At 40.7% G+C, this 25,911-nt stretch overlaps 1 long non-coding RNA gene across 16 annotated transcripts in view; it reads left to right on the top strand.

Annotated features, from left to right (window-relative positions):
* LOC119623586 (uncharacterized) overlaps positions 1–25,911 on the top strand; it is a 406,106-nt gene that overhangs the window by 286,750 nt on the left and 93,445 nt on the right. For 13 of the 16 annotated variants that reach the window (XR_012091421.1, XR_012091423.1, XR_012091418.1 and 10 more), the window contains 8 exons: positions 3,112–3,186; positions 4,471–4,640; positions 8,044–8,236; positions 9,058–9,195; positions 10,308–14,293; positions 18,712–18,814; positions 19,855–19,996; positions 23,504–23,658. This is a non-coding gene — a long non-coding RNA (uncharacterized lncRNA). Of the gene's footprint in view, positions 1–3,111; positions 3,187–4,470; positions 4,641–4,774; positions 4,829–8,043; positions 8,237–9,053; positions 9,196–10,307; positions 14,294–18,711; positions 18,815–19,854; positions 19,997–23,503; positions 23,659–25,911 lie in introns of all 16 variants that reach the window. The other 3 variants (XR_012091426.1, XR_012091416.1, XR_012091420.1) reach the window with 3 other exon arrangements.

The following is a 25,911-nucleotide window of genomic DNA, read 5'->3' as shown; positions in this document are numbered from 1 at the left end:
TACTGTATGCAGCGCTAACAAAATAAGTATTTGTATATCTAAACATACTTAGACATTCGAAAAGTCACAGCAAAAAATACAGTACAAAATATTTTTTAGGGCCGGGCCCAGTGGCTCATGCCTATAATTCCAGCACTTTGGGAGGCCAAGGAGGGGGTATTGCCTGAGGTCGGGAGTTTGAGACCAGCCTGACTAACATGGAGAAACCCCGTCTCTACTAAAAATACAAAATTAGCCGAGGGTGGTGGCGCATGCCTGTAATCCCAGCTACTCGGGAGGATGAGGCAGGAAAATTGCTCGAACCTAAGAGATGGAGGTTGCGGTGAGCCGAGATCGTACCATTGCACTCCATCCTGGGCAACAAGAGTGAAACTCCGTCTCAAAAAAAGAAAAAATGTATATTTTTTAAATTGTACACCTGTATAGGGCACTAATCATGAATGAAGTTTGCGAGATTGGATGTTCCTCTGGGTCAGTCAGTGAGTATGGAAGTGAGGGCCTATGGCATGCTTTACACTACTGTAAACTATATAAACACTGTGCACTTAGGCTACATTAAATTTACTTTAAAAATAAAGTAATTGGCCAGTTGCAGTGGCTCACGCTTGTAATCCCAGCATTTTGGGAGGCCCAGGTGGGCAGATCACTTGAGGCCAGGAATTTGAGACCAGCCTGGCCAACACGGTGAAAACCCATCTCTACCAAAAATACAAAAAAAAAAAAAAAAAAATTAGCCAGGCATCGTAGCACGCAACTGTAATCCCAGCTACTCTGGAGGCCGAGGCATAAGAGTCGCTTGAACCCAGGAGGTGGAGGTTGCAATGAGCCGAGATTGCACCAGTGCCCTCCAGCCTGGGTAATACAGCGAGACTCTGTCTCCAAAAAAAAAAAAAAAAAAAGTGATTTTACTACGCCATTACAATGCCTACAACATCATTAGGAGATGGTACGTTTTTTTTAGCTCCATAATAATCTTGTGGAACCGCCATTGTATAAGCAGTCTGTCATTGAAAAGTGCATTATACTTTGCAGCAGAAAAGTGTATTATACACATAAGGGCCTATTTTATACTAATGGAAAACGCCCTTCTAGAACTGTAAAAGCTTGAATTTTATTTACATAAAAATGAAAGCAATATTGAAATTAATTTATAAATGGATTTGAAAATATCTTAAAATTCTGAGTATGATGGTTCTAAATCAGGTTTTAATCCAGGGCCATGAATATTTTAACATCACCCTCTGTGGCCTAAAGAGTAAAGGCAGGCTGGGCACAGTGGCTCGCGCCTGTAAAAACAGCATTTGGGGAGGCCAAGATGGGGGGATCACGAGGTCAGGAGTGCGAGACCACCCTGGCCAATATGGTGAAACCCAGTCTCTACTAAAAATACAAAATTAACCAGGCATAGTGGTGCATGCCTGTAATCTCAGTTACTTGGGAGGCTGAGGCAGAAGAATTACTTGAACCCTGGAGGCAGAGGTTGCAGTGAGCCAAGTCGCACCACTGCACTCCAACCTGGGTGACAATGAGACTCTGTCTCAAAACAAGGCAATGAAACAGTTCTTAATAAAAGAGGCTGTGTCATTGTGTGGTTTCCACTTTTCCCGTTGACACCCATTATGCAAATTCTGATGCACATGATCTTATAACAAGATGACAGTATAAAAGTTCAGGATAAATTCATCTATGTACAATGAAAATGAGCAATGAAAATGAAAACCAAATAATGACTGCCACCAGGATAACAGCTACTGTGATAAAATTTGAAGGAAAAAAAATAGCAAAAATGGTGAAATACAGCAGCTAGCAAAAATTTGGAAACGTTTATCCAGGGAGTCATATTAATAGAAGTGAATCTTGGAGAACAAGACAATTTTCCTTGGTTTCTAAGACGGCAACGCTGTCCAGACGGACAGAAGAGGGGCAGATGAGGAGGACAGAGCAAGCAGCCTGGCCCATGAGAGGGCCTCTGCAGTGGATTGAGGATGGAGAGGCTGGAGAAGAGGCTGAGGGGAAGTCAGGGCTCACATCCTGACCTGAGAACAGAAAGGAGCACAGGAAACAGGTTCATCTTCAAGTTCAAGTCATTTCAGGTTGAAAGAGAGTTGTACTTTATTGTTAATTAGGTAAGAACGTAGTTGAGCGTTTGGCTGATCCATTAATCCATTTGTGAGATTCAATGTAAAGGAGAATCTTCTGTGTTGCTTTTTGTTTATCACATGTGAGGGGCTCACAGAGGAATAACATAGACAAAAGTTTCCATTTTCTCTGACATGTCAGTCAAGTAGTGATTCAGAAAATGTAACAGAAACTAAACTGTAGATGATTGATCAGCTCCTCAGAACTCAGGGGACAGGCATCATACCTGGCATGGGATGGACAAGGGAGGCCTCCAGGAGGAGGAGCATTGGAGGAGATTCTGGAGAGTGAGGGAGCAGTGAGGACAACAGACAGGGAAGGAAAAGGGAAAAGGAAACAGTGTGTCCATGGCACAGGCCAGAGCGGATTGGAAGGACCGCTGGGATGAGTAACACCTGAGGAGGCAGAAGGGCAGACCACGGAGGGACTGGACAGGGGAGGGAGGGCTGCTCCCTGAGGACAGTATTCTGTGGGGAGGGATTTGAATGACTCAGTTTTCTTCTTTTAAATATTCCCATGCTGGGCGCAGTGGCTCATGCCTGTAATCCCAACACTTTGGGAGGCTGAGGTGGGCAGATCGCGAGGTCAGGAGATCGAGACCATCCTGGCTAACACAGTAAAACCCCGTCTCTACTAAAAATACAAAAAAATAGCCGGGTGTGGCAGAGGGCGCCTGTAGTCCCAGCTACTTGGGAGGCTGAGGCAGGAGAATGGCACGAACCTGGGAGGTGGAACTTGAAGTGAGCCAAGGTCGCGCCACTGCACTCCAGCCTGGGCAACAGAGCGAGACTCCGTCTCAAAAAAAAAAAAAAAAAAAGGTAATATTCCCCAAGTCCATGAGGTCATCCAATCAGAAAGACGGAACAAGTGAGGATAGTCCCTGTCCTCTGTGGAGAGGGGACCAGAGGAGTTGGTGCTGAGGAGGAGTGAGGGTGGAAAAGACAGAGAGGTTCCTGTCTGCTCATTTTGCAGGTGTCGGTGGGATCCAAGGATCTGAAAATTCACTGTGGCCAGCTCACGGCCGCCTGGCATCAATGCAACCACATGGTGAGAGCAACCTCACAGGCAGCTGGAAATAAGGGGGTCCACACCTGGCCCCAGAAGAAACCCAATGCAAGGAACACAAGCACGGCAGGAGGCGAAATGCAGAGAGGGTGGGGCTGGGGGTGGGTGGGCAGGCCTTTATGGGACTTTCTCCAAAGACATGCACATGCTCACGCATCAGTGCCTGCGTGTCCCCTCACATGTTCTTTGATGTTTTCCTACAAATCTCATTATTTTTTTTCATGTTTCTTGGAGGGTCGCATGTATTTTGACTCTCTTCTCATATCCTTTACTTTGTATACATAGCAATACTTGCTTCAATTTATTTTTGGTGGGTTATTCATAATTAGTGTATTTCCCAACTTTGGAACCAAATTAATTTGCCCCGCTTTGCATGCTTAGGTGGATCATAGATTCATGTCTCCTAATTTCAGAGTGGATCACCTCTTCATGCCCATAAGCAAGCATTCAGTTTGGGGTATTGTGTTTTCTTAGGTAACATTTGACAGGTTTATCCTCCATAAACTATTAAGCTGTCACTAGTCACTTAAAAATTCCGGTGGGCTCTATCTTTACTTTTGTTTTCTCTATGTTGGCATATTATATTTTTCTTCCGTTTACTTTGGATTTAACTTGATACACTTTTCTTTAAGGTTTCTAAGGTGAAAATTTTGATGACTAACTTTTAGATTGCTTCTTTTTTCTTTCTTTCTTTCTTTTTTTTTTTTTTTTTTTTTTTTTTGAGACGGAGTGAGCCCGGGTATGATCTCGGCTCACTGCAACCTCCAACTCCCGGGTTCAAGCGATTCTCCCGCCTCAGTCTCCTGAGTAGCTGGGATTACAGGTGCATGCCACCATGCCTGGCTAATTTTTGCATTTTTAGTAGAGATGGGGTTTCATCATGCTGATCACGTTGGTCTCAAACTCCTGACCTCGTGATCCGCTGGCCTCAGCCTCCCAAAGTGCTGGGATTACAGGCATGAGCCACAGCACCTGGCCAGATTTCTTCTTTTCTAATATATATGTATTTGAGGCTATAATATCCCTCCAAGCTCCCTGATTGCACCCCATGAATTTTGATAAGTTGTGTTTTCCTTTACATTTAGTTCAAAATATATTTTTAAATTTCTCTTGAGATTCCTTCTTTGACCCATGTGATAGTTAGAACTGTGTTATTGAGTATCCATGTATTTTACCAGTTATCATCCCTTTATTAATTTCAATTTTAATTCTATTTTGACCTGAGTGCATATATTATATGATTCCTTTTCCTTTACATTTGTTAAGGTGTGTTTTATGGAGGAGAATGTGGTCTCTCTATTGATGAGCAGTTCGTGTGGACTCGAGAAGGTTGTGTGTTCTGCCATCGATATGGTTTGACTGTGTCCGCACCCAGATCTCAACTTGAATTGCATCTCCCAGAATCCCCACGTGTTGTGGGAGCAACCCAGTGAGAGGTAATTGAATCATGGGGGCTGGTCTTTCCTGTGCTATTCTCATGATAGTGAATAAGTCTCACAAGATCTGATGGGTGTATCATGGGTTTCTGCTTTTGCTTCTTCCTCATTTTCTGTTGCTGCCACCATGTAAGAAGTGCCTTTTGCCTTCCACCATGATTCTGAGACTTCTTGAGCCATGTGGAACTGTAAGTCCAGTTAAACCCCTTTTTCTTCCCTGTCTGGGGTATGTCTTCATCAGCAGCATGAAAATGAACGAATACACCCATCATTGGGTAAAGTAGTCTGTAGATGTCAACTGTACCCAGTGCATTGATGGTGCTGCTGAGTTCAGTCAAATCCTACTGATTCTGCCTGCTGAATCTATTTCTGGTGGAGGAGTGTTGAAGTCTCCAACGACAATGGTGGATTCGTCTATTTCTTCCTGTAGTTTTAACAGTTTCTTCCTCACGTAGATTGATGCTGTTTTGTGACTTTCATACTTGTTAGGGATTGTTACACCTTCTTGGATAATTAACTTCTTTATCATTATGTTCTTCTTTATGCCTGATAATTTTCCTGCCCTAATAGTCCACCCTTTAGGAAATTAATATAGCTATTCATGCTTTCTTTTGATTACTGGTAGCATGGCATATTTTGTGTCACTCATATACTTTTAATTTAGGTATGTCTTCACATTTTTTAATTGATATACAATTGCATGTATTTACTGTATACAACATTATGTCTGAAGTATTATATACATTGTGGGATAATTCTAGCTAGTTAGCATGTTCATTACCTCACTCTCACCTATTATCTCAGAGATGTGAGGTGATATCTCACTATGGCTTTAATTTGAATTTTCTTTTATTTGTCTTTATATTTAAATGGGTTTCCTATATAAAACATACAACTGGGTCTTTTTTTATTCACTTTGACAATCTGTGTATTTTATTTTATTTTATTTTATTTTTGAGACATTCTCACTCTATCACACAGGGTGGAATGGAATGGTAGGGTCTCAGCTCACTGAAGCCTCTGCTTCCTGCTTTCAAGCAATTCTCACATCTTAACCTCCCAAGTTACTGGGATTACAAGTGTGTGCCACCACATCTGTGTAACTTTTGTATTTTTAGGAGAGACAGTGTTTTACCATGCTGGCCAGGCTGGTCTCAAACTCCTGACCTCAGGTGACACACCTGCTTCAGTCTCCCAAAATACTGGGATCATAGGCACCAGCACCTGCTCCTGGCTGACAATCTGTGTATTTTAATTGTTTTATTTTTACCATTGGTATTCAAAGTGATTACTGATATAGTTAGATTGATATCTACCATATTTGTTACTGTTTTGCATTTGTTGCCCTTGTTCTTTGGTCCTATTTTTGTCTTCCACCCATTTGCTGCCTTTTGTGGTTTAAATTGAGAATTGGATATGATTTCATTTTCTCTTCTTTAACATCTTTTTTTGTTTTTTACTTTTTTAGTGGTTGCCCTATGGAAGAAAAACTTTTATATTCCTAGTAAAATCTAACTTTACAGTTCGATGAAAGAAATGACAGCAACAATGTATTTAATGATGTATTATTAGGTATATGTCATGTGTGTATACATATGAATGCTTATATACAAGTGAAATGTCATGACACTGGTGGGTGTTGGATTTAGTATGTCTCATTAGGTCTGGGGTAGGGCATGGGTCAAACCCGGCATGATGTTGGACCCAGCCAGTCTCAGCGAACTTAGCCCATTAAAGTCTTATCAGCCCAGGCTTGTCCTTGTCCTTGTAGAATATTTTAACAGCTCCTTTCTTGATGTGATTTTCAAGCCGTGAAATTACTGCTTGATATTTTCTTCTTTTTCCTATGACCACTCAGCCTTCCTATTTTATGCCTGTTTCTTTAACTAGGGGTGGAATAATCATTAGATATTCTGGAAAGGGAGGGGATTTCAGGGACCCCTGGTTACTGTACCCTTTATTGCTTACTTGAGTTTGCTGGGAAGGGTGATGGATATGTCACCGTGACAAAGATTTTGGCCATTTTCTCTCCCTTATTTTGGGGTTTCCCTGTGGTTTATTTGCCTAGTTCATGTTTTAGCTGTTATTTGGATTTTTTGTCCTCTTGCCACGACCCAGTGCTATTCCTATATCAGCGGGACATCAACAGTATTGATAATATTTTGTTTATTAAGTTGGGCAAAGACTTAAGAAATAAATAAACTTTTTTAGAACAGTTTATATTCACACAACACTTGCCAAGGTAGTACAGTTTCCCTTATTAACCTCTTAGTTAACTATTATTATTATTAGTGTGGGACAATAGCAATAATTAATGAATGAATATTATACATTATTCTTATCTAACATACACTATTTATTTATTTATTTATTGAGGCGGAGTCTCACCCTGTCACCCAGCCTGGAGAGCAGTGTCACAATCTTGGTTCACTGCAACCTCCACCTCCCTAGGTTCAAGCAATTCTCCTGCCTCACCTTCCCAAGTAGCTGGGACTACAAGCGTGTACCACCATGCCAGCTAATTTTTGTATTTTTAGTAGAGATGGGATTTCACCATGTTGGCCAGGCTGGTCTTGAACTACTGACCTCAGGTGATCCACCTGCCTTGGCCTCCAAAAGTGTTGGGATTACAGGCATGAGCTACCGCACCCAGCTCACATGCACATTTTATTTAGATGCCTTAGCTTTCACTTATGTCCATGTTCTGTTTAGAATCCCATCCAGGACCCCACATTACATTGAGATGTCATGTGTCTCCTTGGGCTCCTGCCTGTGACAGTTTCCCTCACTTTCCTTGTTGTTAAGGACACTGACATCCCTAATTAGGGATTTCTCTGATGTTTTCCTCATGATTTTACTGGATTTCTGGGTGTAAGGGAGGAGGAACACGGAAAGTAAGTGTCATTCTCATCATATCATGTCGAGGGTACACACTATCGACATGCTTTATCACTGTTGATAGTAATTTTGTTCCCCTCGGAAAGGGATTGTAGTCATATTTTCCCACTGTAAAATTAATTTTTCTCTTTTACTTTTACATTTTTAAAAATAAGTCACTATACATAGCACATATTAACAACTGGGATTCATGTTCCACTTCCTTATGATGGAGTATCTTTAAAAATAGTTGAGAATTTGTCGCCATGTACAATTTGTCAATTCCTCACCATTTATCACATATTAATTCAATAATGTGTCTATACCATATAGAATATTGTATGAAATTGTGAATATTTATTTTATACTTTACTTATACTCATGTATATTATTGCTCACCTTGATCCATTCTTGAGCACTGGAAGGTCTTTCAGTGGGCTTCTGTATCATTTAAAATTGCCAACATCATTTTGGTTTTAGTTTGCTTGGTTGATTGTGCTGCAGTTTCACATTTTCTTACTTTCAGGCATTAGAAGGTACTCCAGGCAAAATTTTCATCACTCCCTGCCAAAGCCTAGTATCCACCATTTCTTCAAAGCTTCCTAGTTTATTTCATCAGAAAGTGGAATTAGAAATGAAGATCTGCCCACCAAGTGTACCTCTTGCTACTGGAGTGTCTGTAGATTCAAGGCCTTCTCAGCTGACACAAAAAAAGAAATGTACGTGTGTATACAAACCTGCCTATATAAACATCTGTGTAAATATTTCTACATTTTTCCATATATATCTACATAAAGTTAAGCATGAATTCCTACTGCTATCTCCAGTACCACATGATTTCATCCTGCAATACATGAGTCTCTCCACCCATCACCACTACTTACATGTAATCTCCTACTCTAGAGAAAGCTGGCCTCCTTTATGTAATAATCGAGTCCCATAATACATGCATGGTGGCTTCAGGATTATTAATCCACACCCCCATAGGAAACAACATTACCAATTAAAGTACACTGCTCATAGACAACTCCTTTGGGCATTAGACTCAGAATCTCCACTTATTTCCTAAGTTGCTTAGATCAGCTCCTTTTTCTCCCATTCCGTCAATGGGATTATTTTTATACATTTGTAATGCATTTTTCTTATTTTGCCTGCATTTCTTCATGGGATTCCCCTAACCGAAAAATAATAATTTTTTTAAAAAAAATTTTCATATATTTAGGTTCACTCTTTGACTTTTAAAATGCTGTAGCATTTCAAAAACAGTATGATGCGTGCAGCATTGCGGGTCCATGCAGAACGTCTTCACTGCCCTAAAGATATTCCATGTACTTCACCTATTGAGCCTTCTTCCTGCTTAGAAAGTTCCTAGTAAGCACTAATCCGTTTTACTATCTCCATTGTTTTATCCTTTCCAGAGTATCATATTAATGGAGTTACATACTCTGCAGTCTTTTCAAAGTGGCTTCCTTCACTTTAAAATATGTTTTAATTTTCTAAAGTTTTTTGTTTTTTGTTTTTTTTTTTTTTTTTGAGACAGAGTCTCACTCTGTTGCCCAGGCTGGAATGCAGTGGTGTGATCTCACCTCACTACAACCTCCACCTCCCAGATTCAAGCGATTCTCCCACCTCAGCCTCTCGAGTAGCTGGGATTACAGGCACCCATCATCGTGCCCAGGTAATTCTTGAATTTTTGTAGAGACGGGGTTTCACCATGTTGGCCAAGCTGCTTTTGAACTCCTGACTTTAGGTGATCCACCCACCTTGGCCTCCCAAAGTGCTGGGATTACAGATGTGAGTGACCGCGCCCGGCCATAAAGTGTATCTTATGGTGATTTTTTCCCTAAGAACTAATGGCATTAATCAACTTTTCATGTGTTCATTGGGCATGTGTATTGCTTATTTAGAGAAATGCTTATCCAAACAGCATACCCATTTTTAATTTGGATATTTGACTCTTGTTTGGAATTGTGAGAATCATTTCTACATTTTGTACAATGGACACTGATCAGCTATATAACTTGCAAATATTTTTTCCCATTCTTTGAGTTATCTTTTAACTTTTTGATATTGTTTGTTGAATCACAACATTTAATTGTGATGAAGATCAACTTACCTGTTTTTTTCTGTCACTTTTATTTTTGATGGTAACATCAAAAATAGTATTGTAGAAACCACTGTTTAACCTTGGCCATAAAAACATATTTCCATGACCGGGCGCGGTAGCTCACGCCTGTAATCCCAGCACTTTGGGAGGCCGAGGTGGGCGGATCACAAGGCCAGGACACCGAGACCATCCTGGCTAACACGGTGAAACCCCATCTCTACTAAAAATAGAAAAAAATTAGCCAGGCGTGGTGGCGGGCGCCTGTAATTCCAGCTACTCAGGAGGCTGAGGCAGGAGAATGGCGTGAACCCGGGAGGCGGAGCTTGCAGTGAGCCGAGATTGCGCCACTGCACTCCAGCCTGGGTGACAGAGCCAGACTCCGTCTCAAACAACAACAACAACAATAAAAACATATTTCCATGTTATCTTCTACAGGTTTTGTAGTTTTAGATCCTGAGTTTAGGTGTATGATATATTTTTAGTAAGTCATGTATATGGCATGAGGGAGGAGTCCAATTTAAATGTGGATATTAGCTTGTCCCTGCAAAATTTGTTGAAAAAAATACTTTTCACCAATTAATTGCCTTGGCAACTTGTAAAATCATTGATGATAAATGTCAGGGTTAATTTTTGGACATTTCTGTTCTATTTCATTGATCTATATGGCATTCCTTATGTCACAGGATACTGGGGGTGTCACTTCACCAGCCAGAAACCTGTGTGGCCAGCAGCACCTTCTTCCTGAGCATTGCTTGCTCCTGCTGGACTCATTCCTCCCGCTTGGCCCAACAGGCTGAGCTCAGCTCATGCCACCTGCCCAGATCCCAAACCTGACAAGGGTGAACCAAGCAAAGAGTGGTGAGGTGTGTGTGCATGAGCAAATGCAGAGTCTGGCCATTGTGCACAGCCAGACATGCTGGCTGCTTCAGAGGGACAGGCAACTCCAGGCACCACCACAGGTGCCAGCTCTGTGCAAGGCTGCGGCTGGACCAAATGTACTACATGAGGCTTCTGCTGTGAGCACCTGCATCTGGATTAGGGGAAAGTGGTGGTACCTGGAAACTTGGACACACTAGGAATAACAGAACCCCAATCTCTTTGGGGTTCTGTGAATGAATGAGGGACACACACAATGTGAGGGGGAGCAAGGTGGAGAGGAGCTTCACTGAGCAGCAGAACCGTTCTCAGGAGATGACCTGCAGTGAGCGGCTGCTTTCCGCAGACAGGTCATTCATCATTTGCTACAGTCTTGCTGAGTCCACAGTTTTCATGTACCCAGAGGGGTGAAAGTGCATGCTGACTGGTCCAGGAGTGGCCATGGGCTGGCTCAGAAAAAGCAGCATAAGTTCTCACACCTGGCTGCAGACTCCATCCAGAACTGGCAACCTGGCCGCCAAGCTTCAGGTGTCCCTGGCTTGAAAGTGGGGTTTCACAAGGAACCCACCCCTTTCTGCCCAGGAATCTGCCTCCCACCATCAACATGCAATCCACAGCACCCAGGCTGTTCATGCCAAGCTCCCTTCAGCACCCCCCAGCTTCCCTCCCTGAGCTCCATGGTGCCCAAAGTTTCAGAGGGGGCCAAGGCAGCAAGAGGGACTGGTGTGTCAGAGCCACCCGGAGCACGCACACACACCCAGCCACTGGAAGGAACTGGAAGGAACTGGTTCCTTCCAGTGGGTTCGTAGTCTGGCTGACTTCAAGAATGAAGCCAGGGAGAAACATTTGCATGAGTGTTACAGCTCTTAACAGTGGTACAAACCCAAAGAGTGAACAGCAGCAAAATTTATTGTGAACAGCAAAAGAACACAACTTCCACAACCTGCTCCAAGCATTGCTGGGCAACACAGCGAGACCCCCAACTCTATAAAAACAAATTTTTTTTCAAAGTGACCGGGCGTGGTAGCACATGCCTGTAGTCCCAGCTACTCAGGAGGCTAAAACAAAAGGCTCCCTTGAGACCAGGAATTGGAAGTTGCTATGAGATATGATCACACCACTACATTCCAGCCAAGGCAATACAGCAAGACCCTATCTCTTTAATAATAATAATAATAATAGACCAGGATTCAGCAGACAAGTCACTATGATATCACATTGGGAAATGAGCAGTCACAGAAAAAATATAGTGTGTTCCATTATTGCTAAAGGACATATTTTCATGTCTTTCAAACACATATGTACTATAGTTTACATCTTTGGCTCCCCAAACTTCCTGTTACAAATTGATCCCCAATGTTGGAAGTGGGGCTTGATAGGAGGTGCTTGAATTTTGGGGGAAATCCCTCAAGAATGGCTTGGTGGTGTTCTCATGGTAATGAGTACTCACTCTGCTAATTTCGAGGAGAGCTGGTTGTTGAAAAGAGTCCAGCATTTGCCCCTCTCTTGCTTCCTCTCTCACCGTGTGATCTCTGCACACACAAGCTCCCCTTTTCTTTCTGTCATGAGTAGAATCAGCTTGAGAACCCAGTCAGAAGGAAGTGTTGATGCCCTGCTTCCTGTACAGTGCATAGAACTATGAGCTAAACAAACTTCTTTTCATTATAAATTACCCAGACTCAAGTATTCCTTCCTAGTGATACAAAGGAACTAAGACAAAATGCATCTTAAAATTGATAGTGTCAAAAGGCTATTGGTCAAAATACAGACTTTTTGTGGTTGTCCTTATATGAATGCACATGAACCTGTCCTGGAAACCTTCCATTGACACCTTCTTTTAATATCATCAACACAAAACTTGCAGAGGAGCTGTCAGTAGGTTGGAAAGATAATCTCACAGAGTGTTGCATAGGAATCTCACAAGAAACGAAACATCACCAAAGCTTCTGGTTAACACAGAAGATGATAATGAGGGGAAAATCGTAAAGAAGATGAATAGTGACTCCGAAGAGGTGCACCTGAATGAGAGAAATTTAGCAATACCTTTCTTTTTCTTTTCTTTTTTTTTTCCTTTTTGAGACAGAGTCTTGCTCTGTCGCTCAAGCTGGAGTGCCGTGGCATGATCTCGGCCCACTGCAACTTCTGCCTCTCGGGGTCAAGCAATTCTCCTGCCTCAGCCTCCCAAGTAGCTGGGATTACAGGCACAGGCCATGACACTCGGCTAATTTTTGTATTTTTAGTAGAGATGGGGTTTCACCATGTTGGCCAAGCTGGTCTCGAACTCCTGACCTCAAGTAAACCTCCCAAAGTGCTGGGATTACAGGCATGAGCCACCGCCCCGAGCAGCAATATCTTTCTTAATGTGATTTGCTTATATTTGCGTCTCATTGAATAGGAGTGATATAAAACAAATATCCACATTTATATATATTGAAAAGAGTTATTGTCACTAATTGTGAGGTAAAAATTATAAGGCATAGGAAGTATTTGTACCATATCTTGTCAATTTTATTCCTTTACTGTGGCGTAAAATAATGATGTATTTTGCAATTGATACAAAAAATACATTTAAATTACTTAGAAAACACTGTCAGTGTTAGCATACTGATGTTGTGATTACTATAGACCTGATATTTATCTACAGGCATTATGTAGCATTAGTTCATTCATTCCTCCCAAAATATCAAAAGGTAGGTTCTGCTACCACTCCTATGTACAAGTTCTGAATTTGAGCTAAAGCCCTGCAAATAAAAGGAATAGAACATGCTCTAATCTGTCTCCACAGTCCTTGCTCCCATAAACTATGTTATAAAATGTTTTTCTGTTAAATTGTGACGACATTGTAGGTCTAATTTAGTAAATCTTATGCTAGCCCATAGTCATGAAGATATTTTCCTAACATAGGTTGTAAATACTATATTAAACTGTATTTGTATTTGGATCTATGATGCACCTGCAATTAATTTTATGTGTAATGTGAAGTTAAAGGTACATTTAACTTCCTTCAGTGAATATCAATTTCCTGGAACATTGATTGTAAAAGCCATCTTTCTACTAATAATTGCTCTTATTACTTATTTGCATTTATATTATTTTGTCTGTTTTGAGCTTTCCTTTATTTCATTGGTTCACCTTTCTATCTGTGCAAACATACATTGTCTTAATTACTAAGAGTCTTCATTTAATCCAAGAATTTTCCATCCACAGCCCTTTAGCCTATCTATTGTGGTGTTCTAAAAAGAAGAAAGAGGCGAGTAAATCCTGGATGCCTTGCTCCTACACCAATATTTCCAGCTGTACCTTGAAATAAAAGGATTTAGAACTTGAGAACATTGCTGTTGTTGCTTATGTCTCTAATGTTCTCAAGAATCTTAGACAATCCCCGAACACTGCTCCCCACTTTATTTGTTTAGTACAGTCCCAGTGAAATAAATTAGATGTCAAGGCTCCTCATTATGTTTGCCTGGTTTTTGGAACCTGGGGGACTTTGTACTCCTCCAGCAACAGCCAGAGGTGGCAGAGACCTGTCAGTCATTCCCTGGGTGCCTCCTGCGCAAGCGCAGTTGTCCTCCTGCTGCCGACCACGAATGCGGTGCTCCTGCTGCAGACCACGCCTACCAAGGGCCGGCCTCAGCCACTGCAGCTGAGCTCAGAGCCTTCTGTGGGGTTTGCGGGGGGCAAGGTCAGCTGCCCACTGCCCTCCCTCTGGGGCTATTTGAGGAATGCGGTCCTTTTGCATAAGAAAGGCTTTTCTCTGCAATAATTGTGTTCGCTGATCAATGACACCTTCCTGGTAACATTTCGTATTGCTTCTTTGAAAGTGGGGGTGCAGATATCTTTAAAACTTGCATGCAATTGTCTTTTTTTAAATCACATAAACATCATTTAAAACCAATTCATATTTTGTATTGTGTATTAATGCCTTTCATTCCTGAATTTTAAAATTTTATCATAATCATTTTTTGAAATTCACATAATTGTTTTCATCTTTTCAATCATCTTTCTTTAGTAATTAAATGAAAATAGCACTTTTATTAGGAACGATAGATGTTACATATTCTCTGTTTTAGTGTTTTCCGGAAATTTGCTATGAAATACGACTGTTGAAAAAGAGAGGGACAGAGACTTTCCTGGGAGCCACAGTACAAAATGTACTTACAACGTAGGCTTAGAGAAGCTATGATAGTTTAAATTACGTGGCTTAGTTGGTTCTTATTGTGGAAGGTGCACAAGGAATTAATTTGTGTAGACAGAACACTGAGACTCCCATTTTGAATGCAGAGACAGCTACTTTGCTACTGTGCAAATGAGTGTCATCATATTGTTTGTTTTTCTCCTTACCCAAAAGCTATAGACATTGGCTTGCATATTTGAGTATTTTCACTTTGGTTTTGTAAATGGCTGCTTGACTTGCCTTCCTACAGAAAATCCATAATATCGAGATGTATTATTTTCTTACTCCTTGATGAATGAGTGATTAGTTTGCACTGAAATAAAAATGCCATTCAGGAAATGTCATACATCTTCAAACAGCATATATTTTAATAGTATCATCTTGTAGAAAGGGAATTACAATCTTTATTTCTTCGATATCAGTGAACAAACTATTTTTTTAATTTTAATATGGTCATTTTTATTGACTCAGTCAATAGTTTGCCCACTTTTTAGTTTTTACTTGCTCCATTAATGTCCATTGTTTTAGGCTGAACCTTTGACACTCCTCATATATCGTTTGTATGTGACTAGATGGCAAGTAAAGAGAGGATTCCTCACCCTAGGTTAAACACTGACTTCCTCTTGAAGAAACAACTGAGGGGTCCAAAAAGCAGGCTAGGAATTGTTTAGGTTCTGCAATATGAATTGTACAAATGCCAACAGGATTGAATTGAGAGAAACACATTCTTTTATGAAGGACACATTCCTGCAGGGTGGATCTATGAGACTCAATAGCAAATGGCTGTTATACAAGTAATGAAATCCTCAATTTTATGGTCTAAAAGCGATTCTGGAAGGCACTTATTTAAGATACATGAGATGTGAAAAAGCAATGGACCAAGAGCATTGATAGCTTATGGATATTTTTATTCCAAATTATTGATAGAGCTTTGTGTGCCAGGCAGTGCTGCAGTCAGGCACTCAAGGTTTCAATACTCTATACAGAACATTTTAAGGGCAGATCTTGGTTAATTTTTTTAAGTAACCCTCATCTTCATTCTTTTATTGTATTATGACCTCACGCCATTAACCTTAAATTTCACCACAGATTTAGGAGAACCTAATAGTCAATGAAACCAGATAGATAATGGTATTTATGTAATGAAGGACAAGGGAAAGATGAATCCCAAATCTGAAGGAAACTAGAAGTTTTCTGGGGAAACAAATAGAGGAGATAAGATTTACTTGTTTCTTCTTCATTGATAAGAGTTATGTTCTGTTCTGATAAATGAAAAGCTCCATGGAAATTACAGATGCTCCTCAACTTAAGTTGGGGCTACTTCCCAATAAACCCAACATAAATTGAAAACATCACCAGTCAAAAATGTGGTTAACATGCCTACCTTACTGAGCATCATACCTTAGTCTAGCCTGTCTTAAGAGTGCTTAGAACGCTTATATTTGCCTACATTTGTACAAAATAATCTAACAGAAACCATATTTTATAATAAAGTCTTAAATATCTCATGTAATTTATTGAATACTGCAATGAAAATGAAAAACTGAATGGTTGTATGGGTACTCGAAGTACAATTTCTACTGAATGTGTATTGCTTTCTCACAATTATAAAATTGAGAAATCTTAAGTCATACCTCAGGGAGTGCCTTTATTGCACAATACAGGTTTATTGGACACATATACCAACAAATCATAGGAAATTCAGGTTTGGGTCAAGAGGGAGTGGTTCAACCTACTTATACACACTTCCTTCCTCTCTATTAGGCTGCCTTTATCCTTGGGATTGTTGCAAGATGGCTGTGTCATGTAAAGCGCTGTGTCTTTTAGCATCACGAATGAGATAAAAGAGTTGAAGGCCAACTTCATTCAAATGTCTTCTCGATGTGTCTTTCCTTTTTCTCCTGCACTGCTACTGTAGTTCTGTGATCCATGTCTCTGTAGAAAATGGCTGGCATAAGTCAAACCTTTCTGACTGGGCGCTGTCATGATTACTTTCTCCTGCTGTTAACACTGTACTTGGAGGTCTTGATGGAATTGGGCAAACGTGTTCTTTCAGACCCTCAGTTTCATCTCAACACAAAACGCTCCAAAAGTCCTTGCTACTCCACAGCAGGGAACTTTCCTGAAGCAATAACATGAGGAAATAGTGGGCTTGCATGGCTGCCTCACATCCCTCAGGGATCATTATGCTCATTGCCTGATGTACTGTGTCTCGCCAACCATTGTTCCACGTAATTTACCCATTCTTGGTTTTTACATTGGTTAAGGCATGTACAAACCCTATTCGTTCTTCTACAGCATTTGGATTCATACCTTCTGAAATTACTTGATGATTGCTGTGTCTCTGGTTGTTTGCTTCTAGTTGGCAATACAAAGAAACAATGTGAATGAAACTCATAAAGGAAAACCTATGATTGAATGGGCATATGTAACACTAGAGGGAAGGTCAGAGTTGGTCTATGCATGGGTATAGGTAGGAGTCTCAGTGGGTGTCAGCCACTGCGTGTCAACGAATCAAATATTTAAGGTGGATCTAAAAGAAAGGTAATATCTCTGCCAATTAAACTACAGTCATGCATTGATTAATGACAGATACAGTCTAAGAAGTGCATTTTTAGGCGATTTTGTCATTATAAGAACAGCGTAGAGAGTACTTACACAAACTTAGATGGTATAGCCTACTACATCACTAGGCTATATGGTAAAGTGTGTTGCTTCTAGCCTACAAACCTTTACTGAACTGTAAGCAATGATAACACAATGGTAAATATATATGTGTATATATAAATACTGTATGTGTATATATATGGTATGTATATATATGGTATGTGTATATATATACACATACACACACATACATATATACGTATACTATAATAAAAATATGATATAAAACATTTTTTTAACTGTTACTGCTGTTTAAAGCAGATATCATGAGTGGATTTTGCAGGACTGGAAGTTCCTCCAGGTGAGTGAGTGGGTGAGTTGTGAGTGAAGGTGAAGGTCTAGGACATTGCTGTACACTACTGTAGACTTAAGAAACACTGTAGGCTTAGGCTATACTAAATTTATTTTTAAAACCTGGAGTAGGCCAGGCACAGTAGCTCACATCTATAATCCCAGCACTTTGAGTGGTCAAGGCAGGCGGATCATGAGGTCAGGAGTTTGAGACCAACCTGACCAATATGGTGAAACCCTGTTTCTACTAAAAATACAAAAATTAGCTGGGCGTGATGGTGCACGCCTGTAATCTCAGCTACTCAGGAGGCTGAGGCAGGAGAATCACTTGAACCCAGGAGGCAGAAGTTGCAGTGAGCCGAGATTGCGCCACTGCACTCCAGCCTGGGCAACAAAGTGAGACTCCATCTCAAAAATAAAATTAAATAAATAAATTAATTAATTTTAAAAACTTGAAGTAATAATGACATTATGATTGCTACAATGTCAAAAGATAAGAGAAAATTTCAGCTCCATTGCAATCTTATGGGACCAGCAACATGTATATGGTCTGTTGTTGACCAAAACGGCCCTTATGTGGTACATGACTCTATAGACATAACAGCCCATTTTATATTTATGGAAAAAGCCCTTCTAGAATTATAAAATCACAAGTTTTACTCACATAAAAATTAACACAATATTGAGATTAACTCATAAATGAAATTACAAAAATCTTAAAATTTTGATTATAATAGTCCTAAACAAGATTTTAATCCAGAGAAATGGGTGTCTTCACATAACCCTCTGTGGCATAAAGAGTAATGGCAATGAAACATTTCTTAATGAAAGAGGCTGCATGATTGTCAGTGTGATTTGCACCTTCCTGTTGGCATCTATTCTGTAAGTGTTGAATGCAGGTGATCTTACCTGAAGGTGACAACAGAAGATTTCACTACAAGATCAAGCGTGTGCCCTCAATAACACCATGTCATTGATGCCACCAGGGTAACAGCTGTTGTGATAAAATTTGAAAAATAAACATACGCTAAAAATTTAGAAAGATAGTAAGTAATAAGCATTTGATTTCTTGGGCCCAGGAATTGGAGGCTGCTATGCTCTGTGACCACAACTATGAATATCCATTGTGCTGCAGCCTGAGAAATATAGCTAGGCTCCATCTCTAAAAAAGTTAATAACTAGGTAAGTATTTGAAAATATTTAGCAAGGGAGCCATACTAATGTAGCTGAATCTTGGAAATCAAGAAAAAAATTGTTGGTTTAAAAGGGCAAAACTGTCCAGATAGAAAGAACAGGTGCAGATGAGGATAGAGCAGTGTGGCCCAGGAGAGGGGCTAAGCAGTGGACTAAGGACGGGGAGGCTGGAGAAGAGGCTGAGGGGAGCCACATCTTGTCCTGAGATGAAAAGGGGAAAAAAGAAACATGTTCATCTTCAAGTGCAAACCCTCTTCAGATGGAAAGAAACTTTTGAGTTTCTTGGGAAGTGGACAGAATATAGGTGAGGAGTTTGAGAGATTCATTAATTTCTTTGTGAAATTCAACATAAAGGAAGATATTCTGTGTTGCTCTTTGTTCACTATATGTGTGGGGCTCACAGGGAAGCAACATAGACAAAGTTTCCAAATTCTCAGATGTTAAAAGCCAGTGGGGATTCAGAAAACTCAACAGAAACTAAACTGCAAGTGGAAGAACTGCCCTTGGGAGCTCAGAGGACAAGATTCAGGCCTGGACTGGGATAGGCAAGGGAGGCCTCGAGGAGGAGGAGCGTTGGAGGAGATGCTGGAGAGTGAGGACCAGTGAGTCCAGCAAACCGGGCAGGGAAAAGGAAGAGGAAACAGTGTGTCCGTGGCACAGGCCAGGGCATGAGAGGAGGGTGGTGGGTTGGAAGGACCACTGGGATAATACATGAGGAGGCAGGAGCGGGAAGGGCAGACCATGGAGGGACTGGGCATGGGGGTGAGGGTACCAGGCAGCTCAGAACGTGATGCAGGGGCCCCTCTCTGAGGACTGCATGCTGTGGGGAGGGGTTTGAATGCCTCAGTTCTTTTATGAAATGTTATCCCCAATCCATGAGGTCTTTTGATTCAGGAACCAGTCAGAACAGGTGAGGGCGGCCGCAGTCCACTGTGCAGGACCATTAGCATTGCCAGGAGGGGTTGGTGCTGAGGACAAACAGAGTGAAACGGGGCACAGAGCTGTCTTTCCCATCTGTCATTTTGCAGATGTAAGTGGGATCCGTGGATCTGAAAATTCACAGTGGCCCGCTCACCACCACCTGTTGAAAAATACACCACAGGGTGAGAGCATCCTAACAGCAAACTGCAAATGAAGTGGGTTTGCAGCTGCACAGAGAAGGGACCCCAGGTAAGCTACATGGGCAAGGCGGGCAGGGGACTCCAGAGGTGGTAGCAGTGGGTCTATATGCAATTATTCTCTGAGGGCATACACATGTTTGTCAATGTATGTGCATGACCCCTTACATGTTGATGTTCACATACAAACCACACAATTTTCTCATGTTTCTCAGACCATAGCACGTTCTCTTGACTTTATTCTTTCCACCACATCTAACCATGCCTTGTATACCTAGCAATACTTAATGTTTATTTTTGGTGGATTATTCATAGTTAATGCATTTCCTGACTTAGTAGCCAAATGAAATTGCCTTGCTTTGCATGCCTTTGGTTGATCATCTCTGAAGATTTGTGTCCCTGAATTCAGCGGGAGTCACCTCTCCATGTTCTTAAGCGAGGGTCCTGTTGGGACTGTTACATTATCCTACTGAACTTTGGACTCGTACGTCCTGGAAAATATGAAACTATCAATATTCACTTGAAAATTCCAGGTGCTTTATCTTTTACTTTGTTTTTGCCATGTTTCCAATATTATATATTTTCTCCCACTTACTTTGGATTTAATTTCTCTGCTTCCTTTTACTGAATAAATTTAGATGTTTGAATTTTAGATTTAAACTTTTCTTTACTTTTTTTTTTTTTTTCCAGACGGAGTCTTGCTCTGTCACCCAGGCTGGAGTGCAGTGGCACAATCTCGGTTCACTGCAAGCTCCGCCTCCCGGGTTCACGCCATTCTCCTGCCTCAGCCTCCCAAGTAGCTGGGACTACAGGCGCCCGCCACCATGCCCGGCTAATTTTTTGTATTTTTAGTAGAGACGGGGTTTCACCGTGTTAGCCAGGATGGTCTCTATCTCCTGACCTTGTGATCCGTCCGCCTCGGCCTCCCAAAGTGCTGGGATTACAGGCGTGAGCCACCGCGCCTGGCCTCAACTTTTCTAATATATATACACTCAATGCTGTAATTTTCCTCTAAGCTTCCTTGTTGTAGCTGACAAATTTTGATAAGGTGTGTTTTCCTTTAAATTTAGTACAACATTTTAAAAAATTTTTTCTTGAGATTTCTTTGACCCATGTGTTATTTGGAAATGAATTATTTACTCTCCATGTATTTTGCAATTCACCAGTTTTTAAAAATTGATTTCTAGCTTAATTCTGTTGTGGTTTGAGTGCATACATTGTATAATTCTGATTCTTTTAAATAGTTTCAGGTGTGTTTTATTGAGGACAATGTGGTGCATCTTGATGAGTGGTCTTTGTGGATTTGAGTTCAATGTGTGTTCTGCCCGTTGTTGGATAAAGAAGTCTGTAGATGTCAATTATATCCAATTGATTGATGATACTGTTGAGTTCAACTATGTCCTTACTGATTTTTTCTTCTTGGTGGATCTGTCTATTTCTGATAGAGGAGTGTTGAAAGTCTCCAACTATAACAGTGGATTCATCTATTTCTTCTTGTGGTTTAAACAGTTTCTGCCTCACGTAGACTGATGCTCTGTTGCTCTGTTGTTACATGCATACATGTTAAGGACCATTATATTTTCTTGGAAAATTGATCCCTTTATTATCATATAAGGTCTTTATCCCTGACAATTTTATTTACATTACATTCTTTCTGAAGCTAATAAAGCTATGCCTGCTTTCTTCTGGATACTGTTAGCAAGGTACATTTCCTTTCATTCATTTACTTTTATATGTCTTTTATGAATTGACAAATAAAATTTGGAGTATTTACTATGTAAAATCTTCACATCACCTTCAACATGATGTTTAAAGAATAATATATATTGTGAAGTGATAAATTCTTGCTAAGAACATACGTGTTACCTCACATAGTTATTTTTTGTGGCAAGAACACTTAACATCCACTCTTTCTTCATTTTTCATAATGCAATTTATTGTTAACTATACTTACCATGTTGTACGATACATCTCTTGATCTTTTTCCTCCCATCTAACTGAAATTTTGTACCCATTCACAATCATCTACCCAACCTCATCCCCAACCACCCTTAGGCCCTAGTATCCACCGTTCTACTTTGTATTTGTATAAATAAGCTTTTTTAGATTCCACTTACGCATGGGTTCATGTGGTATTTGTCTTTCTCTTCCTGGCTTATTTCACTTAACATATTGCCACGCAAATTTCATGCTGTCTCCAATGACAGCATTTCTCCCTTTTTAAGGCTGATAATATCCTGTTTTGCATATACACTACATTCTTTTTATCCATTCATCTATTGATGGGCACTTAGATGGATCCCACACTTGGCTATTGTGACTAATTCTGGAATGAATGTGGGAGTGCAGATACCTCTCCAACACACTGGATAGTCATGAAATCTCCCAAGGCAGATTTTATTACCCTTGGATATATACCCAGTAATAAGACTGCTGGATCAAAAGGTAATCCTATTGTTATTTTTTTACGATCCTTCACACTTTTTTTCATAGTTACTATATTGTACTAATTTACATCCCCACCAACAGTATGCAAGTGTTCCCTTTTCTCCCCATCAACACTTACTAACTTTTGTCTTTTAAAATAGCCATTCTAACAAGTGTGAGATGGTATCTCATTGATTTTAATTTGCAATTGTCTATGTATGTCTTCATATTTACAGAGATTTCCAATATACAAGATATAATTGGGTCTTTTTTTAGATCTACTCTGACAATGTGTCTTTAATTGGTGCATTTCAACCATTGCTACTCAAAGTGATTACTGACATGGTTGTGAGAGGTGAGGCCAGCTGGACTTCCTGGGTCGAGTGGGGACTTGGGGAACTTTCCTGTCTTACAAGAGGATTGTAAAACACATTAATCAGCGCTCTGTAAAATGCACCAATCAGTGCTCTGTAAAATGCACCAATCAGCGCTCTGTAAAAGACACCAATCAGTGCTCTGTAAAATGCACCAATCAGCGTTCTGTAAAATGCACCAATCAGCAGGATTCTAAAAGTAGCCATTCAGGGGAAGGATTGAAAAAAGGGTACTCTGATAGGACAGAAATGGAACATGGGTGGGGAGGAAAGGGAATAAAAGCTGGGCACACCAGCCAGCAGTCCAACCCGCTGGAGTCCCTTCACAGGGCGTGGAAGCTTTGTCCTTTTGCTCTTCACAATAAGCCTTGCTACCCGCCGCTCTTTGGGTCCATGCCATCTTGAACTAAGAGTCCAAGGTCAGTTCAACCTGATGGAGAAAGCTGGCAGTTAGATGAAAAATAAACGCAGACTTGCTGCAGCTGTACAGATAACGAATGTAGCAACTCAAAAGATGATGAAAACAGAGTAGAAATGATGAGAATTATGCCTGGAGCTTGGTTCCGGGCTTTGCTGTGGTGTTAGGTGGTCACAGAGCAGCTTTTTGAGAGCTTATGTCCATGCCTCCTGCTAACAGTAGATACTTGATTAGGATGTGAACAGAATGTTTACCTGGTTTTTACTTATAGCACTTGGATTACTAGTATTAGAATCTAAGCCCTTTGGAGATAGAAAATTCTTCGATTCTATGTTTTCAGAGGCGAGGATAAATCGTCCGACCTCACTGGTGAGAATACGTAGGTGTTGAACTAATGCACGGATTCAACTGTAAGGGAAAGAAAAAAGTTCCCCTTTGTCCTCTGAAGGTTCAGTGAAAAATCAACTGGCAAAAGGAAGATTAATAGAAGGAAAGGTATGTAAAATTTTATTTTAAATCACATAGGGAGGGAACCACAAAAGAATGATGAGTCAATGCGGTACAAAAGTTTATATATCTGTTTGCATAGAGGAAGGAGGAGATGTGGAACGTAGACTTTTATTTTAAGAGGCAATAGACCGTCAAGGAGAATGAACAGACCCAGGAGGCAGGAAGCCGACGTTAGGGGAAGGTGAGGTGCAGAGCTACACAGGAAGAGAGGTTATTGTTTAATGCAAATTAAGTCCTCCAGATAATCTTTTGGAGCTGACCTCAAAAGAATAGATGGTAAGTTTGTCTGGGCTGGTGAGGACTTCCAGCCTCTTGATCTTTCCTGGTTACTTGATGAGATCCCTGGGGAGGGTGTTCAAGAGCATTGCATTTATTTATTTATTTATTTATTTATTCATTCTGATGGAGTCTCACTCTGTCACCTAGGTTGGAGTGAAGCGGCACGATGTCGGTTCACTGCAACCTCCACCTACCAGATTCAACCGATCCTCTTGCCTCAGTCTCCTGAGTAGCTGGGATTACAGGCACCTGCCATCATGCCCGGCTAATTTTTGTATTTTTAGTAGAGACGGGGGTTTCACCATGTTGGTCAGACTGGTCTCCAACTCCTGACCTCGTGATTCGCTCACCTTGGCCTCCCAAAGTGCTGGGATTACAGGCATGAGCCACCGTGCCCTGCCTGTAAATGCCCAGCCCATTGTATTTCTTTTTTTTTTTTTTTTTATACTTTAAGTTCTAGGGTACATGTGCATAACGTGCAGGTTTGTTACATATGTATACTTGTGCCATGTTGGTGTGCTGCACCCATCAACTCGTCAGCACCCATCAACTCATCATTTACGTCAGGTATAACTCCCAATGCAATCCCTCCCCCCTCCCTTCTCCCCCTTCCCCATGATAGGCCCCAGTGTGTGATGTTCGCCTTCCTGAGTCCAAGTGATCTCATTGTTCAGTTCCCACCTATGAGTGAGAACATGCGATGTTTGGTTTTCTGTTCTTGTGATAGTTTGCTGAGAATGATGGTTTCCAGCTGCATCCATGTCCCTACAAAGGACACAAACTCATCCTTTTTTATGGCTGCATAGTATTCCATGGTGTATATGTGCCACATTTTCTTAATCCAGTCTGTCACTGATGGACATTTGGGTTGATTCCAAGTCTTTGCTATTGTGAATAGTGCCGCAATAAACATACATGTGCATGTGTCTTTATAGCAGCATGATTTATAATCCTTTGGGTATATACCCAGTAATGGGATGGCTGGGTCATATGGTACTTCTAGTTCTAGATCCTTGAGGAATCGCCATACTGTTTTCCATAATGGTTGAACTAGTTTACAATCCCACCAACAGTGTAAAAGTGTTCCTATTTCTCCACATCCTCTCCAGCACCTGTTGTTTCCTGACTTTTTAATGATTGCCCTTCTAACTAGTGTGAGATGGTATCTCATTGTGGTTTTGATTTGCATTTCTCTGATGGCGAGTGATGATGAGCATTTTTTCATGTGTCTCTTGGCTGTATGAATGTCTTCTTTGGAGAAATGTCTGTTCATATCCTTGCCCACTTTTCGATGGGGTTGTTTGTTTTTTTCTTGTAAATTTGTTTGAGTTCTTTGTAGGTTCTGGATATTAGCCCTTTGTCAGATGAGTAGATTGCAAAAATTTTCTCCCATTCTGTAGGTTGCCTGTTCACTCTGATGGTAGTTTCTTTTGCTGTGCAGAAGTTTGGTCAGATGAAGAAATTTCAGAGAGAGGCTCTTCCTGGGCTTGGGGGTGGAAGACAAAATTAGAGGGACCTTCATTCTGAGGCAAATTCTAAGACTTCTCAGCATGACAAAGCACCAGTCTTTGGTGTATCTGAGCCCCAACAAAATAAACTGATTTGTGTATGAAGAATGGAGCTTACAGCTCAGACAGAAAATCAATCCTTATTGACTCAATTTTCAACTTCATCTGGATTACCATATGCACAGTGTGAAAATAAGTCATTTGCCAGTCTGAGCAACATAGCGAAAGCCCGTCTCTATAAAAAGTGTAAAAACTTAGCTGGGCATGGTAGTGAGCATCTGTTGTCCTAGCCACTCTGCAGTCCGAGATGGGAGGATCACTTTAGGTTAGTGAGCTGTGATCATGATCAGGTCACCACACTCCAATCTGGCTACAGAGTGAGACCTTGTCTCTAAATAAATAAATATATATATATATAAAAAATATATAGCATATATGTATAAATATATAT

Source organism: Chlorocebus sabaeus, chromosome 26 (genome assembly GCF_047675955.1).
Source record: "Chlorocebus sabaeus isolate Y175 chromosome 26, mChlSab1.0.hap1, whole genome shotgun sequence".
NCBI classification, from domain to species: domain Eukaryota; kingdom Metazoa; phylum Chordata; class Mammalia; order Primates; family Cercopithecidae; genus Chlorocebus; species Chlorocebus sabaeus.
This window is presented reverse-complemented; position numbering and strand designations above follow the sequence as displayed.